General features: G+C 42.4%; 1 pseudogene; it reads right to left on the bottom strand.

Annotated features, from left to right (window-relative positions):
- LOC145395838 (glutamate receptor 1-like) overlaps nucleotides 1-18,502 on the bottom strand; it is a 378,247-nt pseudogene that overhangs the window by 105,520 nt on the left and 254,225 nt on the right.

Raw genomic sequence — 18,502 nt, 5'->3', positions numbered from 1 at the left:
GGATTGGCGAAAAAATAAACAAAGATTTGGATGATGCTGTTAGAATGAGTCCAATATCCTCAGAAAAGTCAGCAAAATTTTCATTACTCAAGACAAGAAAGAGGGAAGAATGACAGTGCCTGTAAATGAATTTAACTGTGCATCTGTAGAGACTGAGCTTAGATTGCCAGATGGATCATCTAAAGATTAAACTTTTTCTGCTTGGGTTGCACTGAACACTTTATGATGATGAGGGCCACTGAGTCACACAGAGGACGTAACATAAGTGTCTACCTGATGTAAGAGAGAGAGGTGCATCGAGTGATCGTCCGTTTGTGAGATGATGTTATACTGAGACCAGGTCTGGGGCCCAGAAAGGGAGGTGGTCAAGACAGGGTTAGTGAGAAGGGAAGAAGTATGAGGACGGGACTAGGAAGCCGAAGAACAGGAAGGGTAGATGGAGGACAGAGTGGAGGCAAATAAGGTTCAGATGTCACTATGTAAGATGAACATGTGGACAGAGTTGTGGAAGTAAGGGACTGTGAGGCGGAAACTGTCGTAGTTAAGTGGAACAAAACAGATGAGATGAGGAGAGGTTGGGAAATGGTAGGAAGAGCCAGAGAAGTATCAGGAAGAGATGCCAGGGTAGTTATCAGGGTCAAAACATCGGCAGAACTGGGGTAGGGGGACCTTGAGGCAATTTCCACAATCACAGATGGTAAGGAAGAGGCTCAACATAACTGTTGGCAAAGAAAGGATCGCGAGGGCGGAACCCGGAGTCTAGAGGCCCAGCAAACTATCCATGCAGGGACCAAGTTCCAAGTAAGCATTCCCTGCCCTACCCAAGAAGGGGTAGCAACACAACGTAAGAGAGGAGAGTCTCTCAGCACAATGCTTGGCCAATGACCGAGGGTCCTATCACAAAGCAACACCATCCACGGATCCGCATATGTAGCTTAGTAGCAGTTCCGCCTATGCAGAGGTCCACACACCAGGATGGTGACGAACCACCATTGTCCCCACAATTGGCCAGACCAACAGCACACAGGTACACCCTAATCCTTACTGCTGTAACATGCTAACGGCCAATGGTGAAAATTCTGACGAATGCGGAAAATTCCACTCTATATAAAGCCGAAGATAGAATAAAGGGGATATGAGAAAAGGAAAGAAGCATCAGTACATGAAAAGGGCCTTGCAAACTTAGTTGAGGCAGCGACGGGGACCTAAGGAGAGGGGAAAGGGCAGCATACTCTGGAGACGCATATACGGCGTCCATCCAGCAACCAAACCTCTACACACTGTGGAGTCCATTTAGGTACCCTGCTATACTCCCCCACACATCGCCTCATTTTACGTCTCCGAAGCCACCCCCCACGACGACAACAATCAAGGAAATGAGGGGACAGCCATCAGTAGCTACAGGGAGGAGAAAACTTAGTAACCCAGATGACGGGAGAGTAATTTCTCCCTCTCCGCTCCCCCTTCCCCATCACCACCACCTGGTGCTGAGAGAGGAGGGACAAATATTAGATTTTAAATATCGTAGAGACAGCCCTTTTGATGAGTCCATTTTACTGCCGTCAAAATTAAAAGTTTCCTTATCTTAATTAAATCACACGGTTAATTTATTTGTCCCGCCCAGGACCTCCCCAGTATTTTATTTTCTAATTTACCTTTAATTAGTGTTAGGTGGAGTGCTCCGCGGCATTCATGTACCTAATTTATTAACATTTTTCTATCCACTTCATGCCGATACGTTTTCATTAAATTTTTCCTACCTTCAGACGATTTTTTCAGCTCCGTAGAGACCTTCGAACTACAGGAGTCAGAAAGTTCATTAACCTGCGACGTACAAGAGTGTAGGTACAAAAACACCTGAGAAGCAAGAAATGGTTAATTCCTTCCTAAGAACACAAATATCACCTTTGTTTGACCACAGAGAAGAGATTAATTTCGTTCTTGCTATCGCGGTACAGTTTTTTCTAGTTTTTGTTGACTTTTTTTTTTTTTTTAAATTACTCTGCCTTTTTTAAGGAGGGGGAGGCCTACGCACGTGATGAGATTTTTTTTTTTTTTTTTACTACAGTTGTAGATACATTTAATTCTCCCCCCTCCTTCTCTCTCTCTCTCTCTCTCTCTCTCTCTCTCTCTCTCTCTCTCTCTCTCTCTCTCTCTCTCTCTCTCTCCAACCATTACCTAATTTCATATACTGATTCCATGGCACTGATTAATAGTATCTGATCCCTTCACTACGATGACATTTTGAACACTGTTTTTGCCACTTTCAGATAATGCTGGAGAGGGATGCCTTCACGTGGTGGCACCGATATAGCTGGGTGGCTTCGCTGCCTGATTATACAAACGTCCCTCAGTTCCCTCCCTATCTCCGGAAAGGCTGCAGGATTGGGACAACTTCAGCCTGCAGTAAACTGGGTTCACATCTCAGAAGAACCTGGTGATACTGCTATTGTTACTACCTCCACTACCACTACCACTACTGTTACTATTACTACTACTACTACTACTACTACTAGTACCACAACCGGTGGTACTACGACTACTATTACTACTACTACTACAACAACCACCACCACTACCACCACTACCGGTGCTGCTACTACTACTACTACTACTACTACTACTAGATGGTTTTATTCAGCCATACTTAATTTTCCCGACAAACCATACATTACTGATTAATCATATGTTTACTCCTGATAAGACTGAGAGGGACGGAAATAATCCATCAGTAATCAGTTGTCTGTTTGTGGATAAGATCAATATCAGTAGCTGTGCTTTCTCATCAGCATAACTCTCTCTCTCTCTCTCTCTCTCTCTCTCTCTCTCTCTCTCTCTCTCTCTCTCTCTCTCAATTCTTCTGTTCTCCTTACCTCTCATCTGTGTCAATGCATCCCTCTTCCTCTCATTTCCGTCTTATCTCCTACGCCTGTCGCAATTTTCTTCTTTCTTCCTTATCTGTTATCTTCATTATCGCAGTGTTCTCTTCCCTCTCACATCTTCACCAAGGCCTCCTGCTAACTCTCCTTTCTTCCTTCCAGATTTACTGCTTCATCCTTGCCTTTCCTCATCTCTCCTCGTCTCTTCTTCTTATCTCTCATACATAACATCACTTCCTTGTTCCTCTCCTTTCTTGCTTCTATGTCTGTGTCTTCCATCACTGCCTTCCTCTAATCTCCTTCTCCCCCTTTTTCTCCGCAATCCTCCCCTTCCCCACAGCATTCCTCTTCCCCTTCTTTTTTTCTTCGCTCCCACTCCTCTGTTCATCATCAGTTCTGCTTACATCACTCGCTCTCTCTCTCTCTCTCTCTCTCTCTCTCTCTCTCTCTCTCTCTCTCTCTCTCTCTCTCTCTCTCAAAGCAATTCTCGTCATCTAATTTCCTTTTTAACTTACACATCTATATCACTGTTTTCCTCTTCCTTTATCTCCCTGCAACATCTCTCACATCACTGCTTTCCTCTTCTCTTCCTACCTCCAGTCTTCATCACCATCTTCATCCACTCTTCCTTCCCTCGCCATCTCCCATCTACATCGCTGCCATCTTCTCTCCCTTTCTTATCTCTCATCTTCACCAAACCCACCCTCCTCCCCTCCTTTTTTCCTTCCATTATCTTTCCTTCCATCACCACTATCCCCTTCTATCCTTCTCATCCTTATCTCTCCTCTCCATTAAAGACTCTCTCCTTCTCCTCACTCGTCTATCTCAGTCATTCTTTTCTCTCCTCTTCCTTATCTTCCATCTCTATTACTGTCTCCTTCCCTCCCTCTCTCCTCCTCCTCTCCTTATTTCTTCCTCCATCACTCCCATCCCTTCCTCCCAAACAACTTCCATCTTCCTATTCTTCCATGACCCTCTCCATTTCGTCACCCTCTCTCCCCTTCTCTCGTTTCCATCAGAATCTTCTCTCTTTACTTCTCTCCTTATCATCGTAATCCATCACCGCCTTCCTCTCACTCTCTTTTTTCCATTCTCTTTTCTTTCCTTCCTTAACTATTCTCATCTCCCCTAGTTTTCCTTCCTTCCACATCTCTCCCTCCCTCCTATACTTCCTCAAATACCTCTTGCCTTTTCTCCTCCTTCCTTCCATCCCTAAATTACTTTTTCTTTCCTTCCCACCTTATCTCCCATCTCGACCAAAGTCTTCGATGCCTCTTCCTTCCCTCTCATACTATTCCCAGCCCAATTCTCCCACTCCAGACTCCTTCGATCATCGCCTCTTTTTCTCCTTTTTACCCTCCCTCTCCCTAATTCTCTCTCTCTTTCTCATTCCTCCTCCATTCCATTCTCTTTCCCTCCTTCTCCCACCTTCTTCCCTCCCTCTTCCATCATCGCCTACCTAATCTCTCCCCACCCTGCCCATCTTCAAGACTCCCTGGCTCCCATCTTCAAGACTTTCTCTCTCTCTTTCTCTCTCTCTCTCTCTCTCTCTCTCTCTCTCTCTCTCACTTTTGCCCTCCTTTCTTCCATCCCTCTTCCCATCATTTCCTCCCTTTTCCTCCTCCTTCCCTCTTTTTTCCCCTCTCCTTCCCTCCCTCTTGTTATCTTTCCATCCCAACCTCCCTCCCTCTTATTTCTCCCTTTCTCTCCCTCTTCCTTCGCCTTCCCTCTCCTTCTTGCTTCCTTTCATCTTGTTCTCCTTCTGTTCCTACCTTTCCCATCTTATTCCTCCTTCTTCCTCCATCCTCCTCTCCTTCCCTTCCCCACTCCTTCTTTCCTTCCTTCACCCTTTCCCATCATTTCCCAAATATCCTCCCTTCCCACCTCACTAACTTCAACCCCCACTTCAATAACCGATAAGAGAAGTGAATATTATGGCGTAATGGGCAAAATAAATCGCTTAGGAAGTGGTGTTAAGAGAACCAAGCAAACGAGAATACGACGCTGTTAAGTTAACCGGAAATTTGGTGATGCGTCCTCCTTAACGATTTGTTTTGCTTATCACATCTTAATAGGCTAATCATCTTGCATGTAACTAATGCAAATGTAACTATGAACCAGAAATACGTACAGGAGAAAATCAGGTGTAGTAGTAGTAGCAGTAGTAGTAGTAGCAGCAGCAGCAGCAGTTGTATCAGTAGTAGTAGTAGCAGAAGTAGTAGTAGCAGTGGTAGTAGTGGTGGTGGTGGTGGTGGTGGTGGCAGTAGTATTAGTAATATTAGTAATAGCAGTGGTAGTAATAGTAGTAGCAGTAGTGGCAGTAGCAGTGACAGTGATAGTAGCGGTGGTAGTGGTTGTGGTAGTAGTAGCGGTAGTGGCAGCAGCAGCAGCAGTGGTAGTGGTCATAGTAGTAGTGGTGGTAGTAGCAGTAATAGTAGTAGTAGTAAAGGGAGGCCCATAAATAACGCCCCACTAGAAACTCTCCTGATGGTACTGTGTGTTGTGGGAACGGCTCAGTCTGTTGGTGTGGGAGAGGGTGTGGCAGTGGAGTAGTAAAAGAATAAATGATGCAGGATAGACATTGCTGACTAAGGATCATGCACTACGATGTCTCCCGTGCATCTTATAGGGTTCCTGAACCAAAATGTGTAGATATTAAACACATATACGTAACTTAAGAAAAACTAAGGTGTAAGATATAAAATATATCGCTTACGAAGAGGAGTTACGAACGGTGTAAAATAAATAGTTTAGGAAGAGGTGTTACGACAGATTTTAAGATGTAGAGTAAATCGCTTAGGATGGGAAGTTATGAAAGGTTTATATGTAAAATAAATCACTTGAGAAGGGAAGTTACGAAAGATTTAAGATGTGAAAGAAATCGCTTTGGGATAGTAGTTATGAATGGTGTAAGATGTAGAGTAAATCGTCTAGGGAGAGAGGTTACGAAAGTTTATGATGCAAAATAAATCGCTTGGGAAGATGAGTTAAGAAAATATTTAGCGAAGGAGAATACATGTGTCGTAGGGAAGGTCCCATTTCCACCTCTAAGTAGCAATGAAACTGAAATGGTTGGCTGTGTGATTCGAAGAAAACGGGATTAGGGTAAAGAGGGGGACTTGGGTAATGGTGATAAGAGGCAGGAGTGACGTGATAAATGCTAAATGTAGGTGATAAATGATAAGGATTGAGGTCATGGTTAAGGTGGTGATAGGCAGGAGTGAGGGGATAAGGGTAGAGGGATTAAGGTAAGGTGATAAGGGTAGAGGAATTTAGGTAAGGTGATACGAGGCAGGACTGAGGGGATAAATGATAAGGGTAGAGGGATTTAGGTAAGGTGATGATAGGCAGGAGTGAGGTGATGAATGACACAAGAGGCAGGAGTGGGGTGATAAATGATATAAAGAGGCAGGAGTGAGGTGATAAATGATATAAGAGGCAAGAGTGAGGTGATAAATGATAAGGGTAGATGAGAGTAGATGGAGAAACAGGTGAGACAGTCTGAGAGTCATTAAGGGGTGTGGGGAGGGCAAACTGACCAGAAGGCAAGTGTGAAGTGACACATCATGAGGGATGGAGGTCCGGGGTAACCAGTGAAAGTTGGGAAAGAAATTATAAAGGAATAACACAGGGGAAGTAAAACAGGAAAGGTGAAAGTAGAGAGAGAAATAAAGAAAAAATGAGAAGTAAAGCGGAAATGGTGAATGTGGGGAGAGAGAAATAATGGACAGTCAATGAGATGTAAAACAAAACAGATACATTTATGTCTGTTGGAAGCACCAGTCATGAAGAGGCACTAAGAGAAATGGGATGAAAGGAAGACTAAAATATTTTTTTTTATGCAAGGAAGAAGGAACCAAAGGCCACGAGCCCGCAAACTGTTCCTTCCAAGAAAAAACAAACAAAAACAATACAAAAAAAGAGAGCCAAATTCAAAATCCGTTCATTTCGAGATTCCTGGACACACTGCGTTTGAAAGACTGAAGATCATAGGAAGTAGGAAATACAGACAGAGGGAGACAGTTCCAGCGGTGACCTGTTGCATAAATGAAGGACTGGGAGTAACGGTTAACTCTTGCATTAGAGAGTTGGAAAGAAAAGGGATGAGAGTTTGATGCTAGACAGGTGTTACGCACCCGTCCTATAGGTGAAGGGATGAAAGCAGACAGTTCAGAGGAGCAGTGACCATTGAAGTAGCGATAGAAAAGAGATAAAGATGCAACAGTATGGCGAAGAGACAGATGCTGAAGGGAGCCAGTAAGAGGAGAATTAATGAGACAAGAGGCCTTTGACTCCACCCTATTGAGAAGAGCTGTATGTGGGGAGCCTCCCCACACATGAGAGTTGTGCTCTACACAGGGGCAAATAAAACCCGTGCATAAAGTCAACAACTGTGCAGGGGTAATGATGGTACGAAGTCGGCTTAGCACAGATAATCTCTTGGAAACAGATTTTACACGAGATGTAATATGATCTTTCCAATTTAAGTCCCGGGTGAATGAAACCCCAAGCATGTTCAAGGATGATGCAGGATTGAGCTGGATATTATTAAACATTAATGGGTACTCCTGTGGAAGATTTTGTCAGGTTGATAGGTGTAAGAACTGAGTCTTTGAAGCATTAAAAACAACAACATTATTTTTACCCGTCAGAGATACAAGCCAAGTCAGACATTACGTGTGCCATAGCCTCATCACTTGTTTGTTGAAGTATCTGCTGAGATGGCAGCTGCGAGAACCAAATGGAAAGGTGAAGGGTGGAATCATCAGCGTACGATGGATAAGGTTAGATGTACAGCTTAAAAGGTCATTGATGAATAAAAGGAAGAGAGATGGTGATAGGACAGAGCCCTGAGGAACACCACTGTTGATATATCTAGATGAACGATGGCCGTCTTCAACAGCGGCTATTGAATGACCAGAAAGGATGCTACAGATGAAGGCACAGATAGAAGGATAGAAACCGTAAGAGGGCAGTTTGGAAATTAAAGATTTATGCCAGACTCGATCAAAAGCTTTTGAGATGTCAAGTGCAATGGCAAAGCTTTCACCAAAGTCCCGAAAGGAGGATGATTAGGAGTTTGAAAGGTAGGTGCGAAGATCGCCAGTGGAGCATCCCTGACGGAACACTTACTGACAATCAGAATGAAAGCTGTGATAGGAAAGATGCTTTAAAACTTTTCAGTTAAGAACTGACCCGAAAACTTTTGAACCACAGGACATTAAAGCAACTGGACGATAGTTAGAGGGTTGGGAATGGTCACCTTTCTTTGGGACTGGCTGAATGTGAGCAAACTTCAAGCAAGAAGGAAAGGTACAAGTTGACAGACAAAGAGGAAAGAGTTTACCTAGGCAGGTGTAAGCACAGAACCACAGTTCTTGAGGGCAACGGGAGGTACTCCATCAGGTGATAAATGATAAAGGAACAGTAAAAGGGGAATCAATAGATAAAAAGATGGATTTACGCCTATCAAGTACAGAAGAGTCATTAAGGAGTACGAGAAAAGAGTAGAGGGGGAAGATATAGGGAAGCTGCAGTGGTGAGGGTGGGGTCATGAATGCAAATAAAAAGGTCATGAGACTGTTGTAAATTTTCTCCCTGACCACAAACCTCAACAGTCTACATTATATCTAAGTCCCCAGTAGCACAGCTGAAGAGGGACAAAGTGCAAACAAAGCAAGAGAAGTATGGGATGATAAAGGAGAAGCCGACGTGGCGAGATGAGAAGCTGTCCTCACGACAAGAGATAAGAATAACGGAGGCAGTGTGACGTGTGGAGGAAGATAGGAATGTAAGGATGTGTGGTGAAGAGAGTCGGATTGGGAGAGGGTGGGTGTGATGGTACTCACAAGGCCGGACATAAGGTAGTGGTAATTGCGTCGACCCATATGCACGTCCCTTACGTGGCCAACGATGAGACTCTTGGCCATCTCCGTGCTGCAGTCCAACACCACATACTTTTGGGTCCACCTGAAAGAAGACAATAAAAAAGAATTACAAGTCAACAGATGCACATTAATGGGTTTGACTACTGAAATACTTACAAGTTAATATATAGAGTAAATAATAATGTGCTCAGCTACTGAAAGATTTACAATATACATACAATAATGTCCTCGGGTATTGCTTTTTTATGTAAACAATGGATACAAAAATATTTCATTCTTTCCAATATAATGAGGAAGAGCAATGATTTCGAAAAACCAGCAACGCAGTCTTAGGGGCCAAGCAATCTTTCCAGAATATTATGCAGAGTTCCGCATTTATTCGATTCTCCAGTTGAGTGACAGGTCTGTCCGTAAGTGTGATTTTTCGTTATAATCACTCGTAACATAAGGGACACTCGTCTCGCAACTTTCTTATATTTCAAAACCTGTATATCCGTGTATCGCATGTACAGTAAATCTGATTCATATTTACTTTTCACATCAGGGTCAAAGTTTGGCATTATACCCTTTTCAATCTCCCTGGGGGAAGAGGAAGGGGGAGGGAATAGTTTCTCATTATCTCTGCTTGTCTTTAAGAGGCAACTAAAAGGGGCCTTTTTGTCTCCAGTCTCTCTCTCCTTACTGTCCTCCTCTTCTGTCCTACCTCTCCACTTGAATTTTCCGTGTTTCTCTCTGCCCTTATTTTCCGTCTTTTATCAGGTTACATATCTGGGTTAATGACATGAATAGCATAACTTCTTCCATTTCTGGGTAAAGCCTTTTAGCAAACTCACTTATCAAGTCACGTCTACACCAGGACCACATCACCACCAATGCCAGTTCAACGCTGACGCCACTTCAACGCCAACGCCACTTTAATGTCGACGCCACCTCAACACCGACGCCACTTCAAAACCAAAACCACTTCTACATCTCCTTTCCCATTTCAGCTCCAGTGTTAGTCATATATCTTTGCTCTGAATTAGTGTCATAATAGTCTTTGAAACCTGGCGCTAAAAATACGTTCAATTCAGTCTTTTTCAAAGCTATTTCTATGATCTTAAACAAAAATGTTCCAGTGAGCGACTTTCTTCGAATACATTTTGCAGATATGCAGAATGTTCATAATATTTATACAAAACAACAACAACAATAATAATAACAATAATAATAATAATTTGCGGTAGGTGGAGGCGCTCACCATCCTCTCACTCAATGTAGTGCTGCTCTCGGGTGTCTGCCCTGTCCTCTCCTCCATCCTTCTTTCCTTCCATCTTCTATCTTTCTTTCCTTCATTCTTTCCTCGTCCTTCTGTCTATGGGTGACTTTACACTCCCTCTTCTGTCTTTCATTCCTTCCTTCCTTTTCCTTCTGCCTATGGGTGACTCTACACTAAGTGACAAGCCAAATGGTTTCCTGTACACCAGGAAACTATTTACTAGGCTGGGTGGTAACCATATAACCAAATTTTGGCGCCTGGTGGTTTAGTGGGTAATTATTGTGCTCCAATCGGATTGAGCCGGTGAAGGTTTATATCCAAGGGGTCGTTGGGGTTTACTGCTCACGTAATGCCACTCAGGGATGAGTGAGGTTGGTCACTCTCATCTTAAATGTCAGGACCAACTGCCTAGCCCCGGGCTCCTACGCTCCTCATGGGGCAACGTAGGATTGGATGATGGATGGATGGATGGATGGATAATAATAATAATAATGAACACCTTCAAAAGGCTTTGCTTTACAAGAAATACTTGAAAATCAGAATTAAGTTCTATTAATTTTCAGGTGTTCGATGACACTGCGTTTAAAAGACTAAATCACACGGAGATGGAACGAGACTGAGGAAAACCGACCTAGAGCTTACCTGCTGAATTTTTGAAGGACTTTGAGAATCGGTTAACTCTTCCATCAGAGAACTGGCAGAAAAGGGATTACAATGATAATGATATAAACTACTGAATATTTTTTTATTAATACAAACGTTTAAACATTTTCAAGACATTATTCTTTATATTTTGAGCTACCTAAATATTACGATTTATGAAAACAATAAGCTAAGCACTTAACTCCCCCAGCATGAACACCTTTTTTCTAATTCTGTTCTTACCGCTGCCATAGTATCTGATTCAGCAGTGGGTGATTACAACTGGCAGTACAGGGGTTAACCACTTCAGTCTGATGACCTATTTTGTATTATGTTCTTACAAAATGCAGATGGTGCTGGAAAAAGACGCCTTCAGGTGGTGGCACTGTATAACCAGGTGGCTTTCACTGCCCTGTTATACAAGCGTCCCTTAATTACCCCCCTATCCCCTGAAAGGAGGACGGTGTGCTGCAGGAGAGAAGATTCGGCCTGCAGTCAACTAGGTTCGTGTTTCAAATCAACACGGAGCTACCACTTCCACCACCAACAGCACCTCTACTACTACTACTACTACTACTATTGCTCCTCCTCCTCCTCCTCCTCCTACTACTACTACTACTACTACTACTGCTGTTACTACTACTACTACTACTATTATTAATACTACTACTACTACTACCTTCAGTTGATTTTATTTCAACTCTGGAAAGATGTCATTCATCTTTCCTGGAAGAGATAATGGTAAATCCACCTTGGGCGTGGGCCTGTTGTGAAGGGGGTATGGGAAGAGTTCGCATCAAACCACTATGTCTCCAACAAGAAGAAACTGCAGAGATTTTCCAGTGTCGTTACTTGAGCCCTGTGTCTCAGCAGGACGCCACATGCAACCGCACGCAAGCACACAACTTCACATACAAACTAGAAAAGAGCACACACACACACACACACACACACACACACACACACGAAGCGGCATTCACATGTAGATGGTTCGCCTTGCCTTCCGGGCCAGTCGAAAACAACCTTGCTTTCCCGGAATTTTCTCCGCCTTATCTTCCTCGCGTCGATTCAGCCTGTTGACTTTCTCGTATATATCGTCAGTTTTCTCTTACGTGGACCTCTGTCTGTCTGTCTGTCTCTCTCTCTCTCTCTCTCTTTCTCCGATTATCAACCCCTTCAGAACGAGTCAGAGTCGGTCCTTCCTTCCCGCACAGGATAATAAAACCAGAGCAAAAATACGGGTTAAAACAGAGGCCTGGAAACGTGAGTAGTTATGGGCAGTATATCGTTGTGTGTGTGTGTGGGGGGGGGTCTCCTAATGTTGCTACAGCCCTCTGATCTGACTTTATAATAATACGCACCGTATTCCAAGTGGTACGTGACATTACCTTTCTATAAGCGATTTATGATGCACACTAGACATTACCTTTCTCAATCATATTCACATCACTAACACACACACACACACACACACACACACACACACAAATATTATATATATAGATAGATAGATAGATAGATAGACAGACAGACAGACAGATAGATAGATATAATTATATATAATTACATACATATATAGAAGACAGATAGATAGATAGATAGACAGACAGATATATATATATATATATATATATATATATATATATATATATATTGTTACATAGCCTATGATTTCATCATCCTTTGTGTAATTTTAACGCACAGTATGCTGCATGTATGATCACGAGCGTGTTCTGCCTCAGTCCCCCCCCTTCTACCGTTATAGTAGAATAAGTCGTCCTTTCTGTTGTTCAGAGCGGGAATGTCAACTCTTTGTCCCCATGGCTTCATTTGCGCGTCCTTCTTACAAGTTGTATCAAGCTCTGCCAGCCCCTATATAATGAGCACAGTCTCTACATTAATTGCCACTTAGATCTGCTCCTCATTTTGTTCACATCTCTGTCCTCCGCTGTACAGTTATTGTTGTGAGTGCTCCGGAAGTCTCCAACCATCTAGCAGCTGTGTAATTTGAGTATAACTGTTATTGCATTATTTCTTTGTACTGTATAGCATAAGGTGTTGATTTGTGGGCCTGGTGAGTTTTTTTTTTGTAATCTAGGTAGGATTCATTTTGTCAGCCAGTTTTAATATTATTTTGTATCTGTAATAATTTATTTTGCATTAACTGAGCATTACCCAGTGTATTTTCATTTTATCAGGGCTGACTTAGGTAAATTTACTCTTGCTAATTTCGTGTTAATAGAGGCTATTGCAGTTAACCATATATTTAACCTGTTTTTTGCCATTACATTATCCTTATGAGTCCTGAATGTTTTGTTGTTAGTTTGTGCATTAAACTTTAACTTGTAATTTTATCTAACTCTTTTGTTTTGAACCTGGAACTTTACGGGACAGTAGTGATTTTTAGTATTCTCACTTAAAGTGTACATTATCTTTCGCTGTTCCGTAACATAAATTTGGCGACCTCTTATCAGGATATTCAGGATATTATCATAAGGATATTGCTTGATATTTTGTGACTGATTTATTCATGATGTCTACTATTACTACGCTTGATGAAGCCAAAGATTTTTTGTCAAATGTGCAAACAGTGTGTGATGTAGAAAACAGAACAAAGAATGAACTTAAGCTTGTTGCTCAACAATTGGGAATTGCTGTTCGCTCTCATCATTTTAAAGATCAAATTGTTGACATGATTAACGAAAGCTTGTTTAATGTAACTCCTCCAAATGAGCACACGCAGATTGAATTAGCTAAGTTACAGCTAGCCCTGCAGGAGGCTCGTGTGAAGGAAGCTGAATTTCAAGCACGTGCAAAGGAGGCTGAGTCTCAGGCTAAGGAGGCTTGTGTTAAGGAGGCTGAATTTCAGGCAAATGCTCGTATTCAAGAGGCACACGTACAGGCTCAGGCACAAGTTGAACTTGCCAGGATTCAGGCAGACCATGAGTATCGCATGAAACAAGGTGGAACTGGATCATCTTGCTCTGATGATTTTGATGTCGCTAAAAATGTTAAACTTGTCCTTCCTTTAAATGAATCTGATTTAACAAAGTATTTTCAGTTGTTTGAGAGGGTAGCTACAGGTTTTAATTGGCCCAAGGAGTATTGGCCAGTACTCCTTCAAACTGTTCTCACCGGTAAAGCTCAAGTAACTTATGCATCTTTGCCTCAGGATCAATCTGATAATTATGATGTAGTTAAGAGCTTGATTCTTAAGGCCGATGAGCTTGTTCCTGAAGCTTATAGAGTAAAATTTAGGACAACCTATAAGCAAGATAAGCAATCCCATGTTGAGTATGCAAAAATCAAAGAAGATCTGTTAGAGCAGTGGTTAAGTTCTAAGAATGTGGATTCTGATTTTGACAAATTCAAGCAGATGATTTTGCTGGAGGATTTCAAAAGGTGTATTAGTAAAGATGTAAGCCTATATCTTGATGAGAAAAGAATAGATAATTTGTCTGATCCTGCAGTTTTAGCTGATGAATATGTTCTCACTCACAAGAGATATTCTAAAGAAAAGGGGAAAGCTGAGAGTAAGTACGTTGCCTCTACTCAGAGTACAGATAACAGGAAAGAGAATAAGGATGATGTTTCTCAGGAAGTAAATACCAGCTTCACCTCTAGATTTCAGAAAAGTAAATGTACTTATTGTAGTAAGCTTGGTCATACTACGGAGAAATGTTTCAGGAGACAGCGTGATGTGAACAAAAAGGAGTCTTTAAATATTCAGTCAATTGGTCTAGTGTCCACCCTTGAGAGTTCCCAGAATTCTTTAACTGAGTTAACTGAACCTGCTTTGAGGGGTAACTTAAATTCTCATGATGGAGCTCCTCTTTTGAGCAGTAACGTGGGTGACACTCAAGAGTTCATGTGCTAATTTCCTGTCTGATGGTTTTGTCAGTCCTCTGGACAGTAATGACAGGAAATCAGTTAAAATATATCGTGATACAGGTGCTTGCCAATCCCTTATGCTGACCAGTGTTCTAGGCTCTAATGTTAATTCCTCTGATGAAACTGTAATCTTACAAGGTGTAGGGAATAATTACTTCTCTGTCCCTCTGTGCAGAGTGAATTTAGAGTCTGGTTTTGTTAATGGTTCCGTTATGGTTGGGTTGGTTGAGACACTCCCAATGTCAGGTGTAACTTTCTTACTTGGAAATGATATTGGTGGAAGTCAAGTGTGTCCAGCTCCTCAGTTGTCTAGTGAGCCAGTGGCTGCGACCCAGGATTGTGATGTCCCTGATGTGTTCCCTGCATGTGCTGTCACTAGGGCTAAGTCTAAAGTTACTGGTGATTTAGAGGATAATGATGATGATGATGTTATCCTAGCTGACACTTTTCTTGCTAATTTGGACCACTCACCAGATGAGGCAGTACCCCGTAGTGTTGATAATTTGTCTCGTCAAGAGTTGGTTGAGTTGCAGGTTGCTGACCCTGAGTTGAAAGGTCTAGCTAACTCTGCTTACAGTGAAGAAGAGTCAGCCGGTGCTTCTACTTGTTATTATGTAAAGTCAGGAGTACTTATGAGGAAGTGGAGACCCCCAACAGCATCAGCCGACTGTGAATGGGAGGTTGTACATCAAGTTGTCATCCCTCGTGTTTGTAGGAAGGATATCATTAGAGTGGCTCATGATTCCAGTTTGGCAGGACACCTTGGAGTGAGGAAGACTGTGGCACGCATTTTGAAACACTTCTACTGGCCAGGTATCTTCAGGGATGTTTCCTGGTATTGTAAGTCTTGTCACACCTGTCAAGTTGTGGGGAAGTGTAATCAGACCGAAAAGGTTGCACCTCTAGTTCCCATTCCTCCTTTTGAGGCGCCTTTCACCCGTGTGTTGGTGGATATTGTGGGCCCTCTTCCTAAGACTTCTTCAGGATTTTCTTATGTGTTGACCCTGATTGATATGGCTACTCGTTATCCTGAAGCCATTCCACTTAGAAATATCTCAGCAAAGAACGTGGTTAAGGAAATGCTAGGGTTCTTCACAAAGTTTGGTCTGCCCAAGGAGGTACAGTCAGACCGGGGAAGTAATTTCATGTCGAATGTTTTCAAGCAGTCTCTGAAGAGTTGGGCATCACCCAGATCACGTCTTCAGCTTACCATCCCCAGACCCAAGGAGCGTTGGAGAGATATCATCAAACACTCAAATCGATGCTCAAGAAATACTGTTTGGAACATCAGAAAGACTGGGATAAAGGTCTTCCATTCGTTGTGTTTGCCGCAAGAGAATCTCCAAAATGAATCACTGGGCTTCTCACCTTTTGAACTACTGTTTGGCCATGAAGTAAGAGGACCCCTTAAGCTACTCAAGGAATGCTGGCTGTCGGAGGAAGATGACGTCAACCTGCTGGACTATGTGATGAAGTTCAAAGAACGGCTGTCCACTGCTTTACAGTTGGCGAGAGAGAATTTAGGAGCTGCTCAGGAGAAGATGAAGACTTGGTATGATAAGAAGTCCAGGTTACGCCACTTTCAGCCAGGAGATCAGGTTTTGATTCTGCTACCGGTTCATGGGCAACCTCTTCAAGCCAAGTTTAGTGGTCCTTATTTCGTGGAGAAGAAACTCAGTAATGTCAACTATGTTATCGCCACACCAGATCGTAGAAATAACAAGCAACTATGTCACATCAACATGCTAAAGTTATATCACAGGCGGGACGAAAATAATCCAGTCTGCACTGTAGCTGTTCCACCCGAGTCTGCAAGTGAAGCTCTCCCATGCAGTATGAGCCAGAGTGATAGTTTGGGGAAGAATCCTGATATCATGAATGACCTCCACTCTAAGCTTTCTCATCTACCTCCCAAGGAAAGGCAGGAGTTTTTGGCATTACTGCAGGAGTACCCGCAAGTGTTCCGTGCCACTCCAGGAAGAACCACTGTGTTCGTGCATGATGTCGATGTTGGAGACGCAAAGCCAATTAAATTGCCTCCTTACCGTGTGAACCCAGTGAAAGTTCCTCTCATCCAGAAGGAGCTTGGCTACCTGTTGGACCACAAGATGATTGAGCCCTGTCAGAGCGAGTGGAGTTCTCCTGTCACTCTAGTCCCTAAGCCAGGTGGGTCACAGCGGCTTTGCATCGACTACAGACGTGATAATCAGATAACCAAAACATACACTTACCCTCTCCCTCGTGTGGAAGATTGCATAGACAAGATCGGAAAGGCTAGGTACATAAGTAAGTTTGATTTGTTAAAGGGATACTGGCAAGTACCTATGACTGAACGTGCTAGGGAGATCTCATGTTTTGTGACGCTAGGAAAGAAAATGTTATTGCAGATTGCTTATCTAGACTTTAGACAGATTGTTTTAGAGTAATAAGAAATTTCCTTTGTAAATTTCTGTTTCTTTGTGGGGAGGTGTTACATAGCCTATGATTTCATCATCCTTTGTGTAATTTTAACGCACAGTATGCTGCATGTTTGATCACGAGCGTGTTCTGCCTCAGTCCCCCCCTTCTACCGTTATAGTAAAGTCGTCCTTTCTGTTGTTCAGAGCGGGATTGTCAACTCTTTGTCCCCATGGCTTCATTTGCGCGTCCTTCTTACAAGTTGTATCAAGCTCTGCCAGCCCCTATATAATGAGCTCAGTCTCTACATTAATTGCCACTTAGATCTGCTCCTCATTTTGTTCACATCTCTGTCCTCCCCTGTACAGTTATTGTTGTGAGTGCTCCAGAAGTCTCCAACCATCTAGCAGCTGTGTAATTTGAGTATAACTGTTATTGCATTTTTTCCTTGTACTGTATAGCATAAGGTGTTGCTTTGTGGGCCTGGTGAGTTTTTTTTTTGTAATCTAGGTAGGATTCATTTTGTCAGCCAGTTTTAATATTATTTTGTATCTGTAATAATTTATCTTGCATTAACTGAGCATTACCCAGTGTATTTTCATTTTATCAGGGCTGACTTAGGTAAATTTACTCTTGCTAATTTCGTGTTAATAGAGGCTATTGCAGTTAACCATATATTTAACCTGTTTTTTGCCATTACATTATCCTTATGAGTCCTCAATGTTTTGTTGTTAGTTTGTGCATTAAACTTTAACTTGTAATTTTATCTAACTCTTTTGTTTTGAACCTGGAACTTTACGGGACAGTAGTGATTTTTAGTATTCTCACTTAAAGTGTACATTATCTTTCGCTGTTCCGTAACAATATATATATATATATATATATATATATATATATATATATATATATATATATATATATATATATATATATAGGAAGACTCATTTTGTCTGTCCTTGCTGCTACCAGACTATTTTCTCCAGCTTAGGCCAACACGCCAGCAGTGGTGTTATTGAAGGTGTTATTAAACCCATCCAACTTAGGCCAACACCCCAGCAGTGGTGTTATTGAAGGTGTTATTTAACCCATCCAACTTAGGCCAACACGCCAGCAGTGGTGTTACTGAAGGTGTTATTTAACCCATCCAACTTAGGCCAACACCCCAGCAGTGGTGTTACTGAAGGTGTTATTTAACCCATCCAACTTAGGCCAACACCCCAGCAGTGGTGTTATTGAAGGTGTTATTTAACCCATCCAACTTAGGCCAACACCCCAGCAGTGGTGTTATTGAAGGTGTTATTAAACCCATCCAACTTAGGCCAACACGCCAGCAGTGGTGTTATTGAAGGTGTTATTTAACCCATCCAACTTAGGCCAACACCCCAGCAGTGGTGTTATTGAAGGTGTTATTTAACCCATCCAACTTAGGCCAACACCCCAGCAGTGGTGTTATTGAAGGTGTTATTAAACCCATCCAACTTAGGCCAACACGCCAGCAGTGGTGTTATTGAAGGTGTTATTTAACCCATCCAACTTAGGCCAACACC

Source organism: Coenobita brevimanus, chromosome 1 (assembly GCF_032717465.1).
Source record: "Coenobita brevimanus isolate Jiangsu-jjx chromosome 1, ASM3271746v2, whole genome shotgun sequence".
Classification (NCBI taxonomy): domain Eukaryota; kingdom Metazoa; phylum Arthropoda; class Malacostraca; order Decapoda; family Coenobitidae; genus Coenobita; species Coenobita brevimanus.
This window is presented reverse-complemented; position numbering and strand designations above follow the sequence as displayed.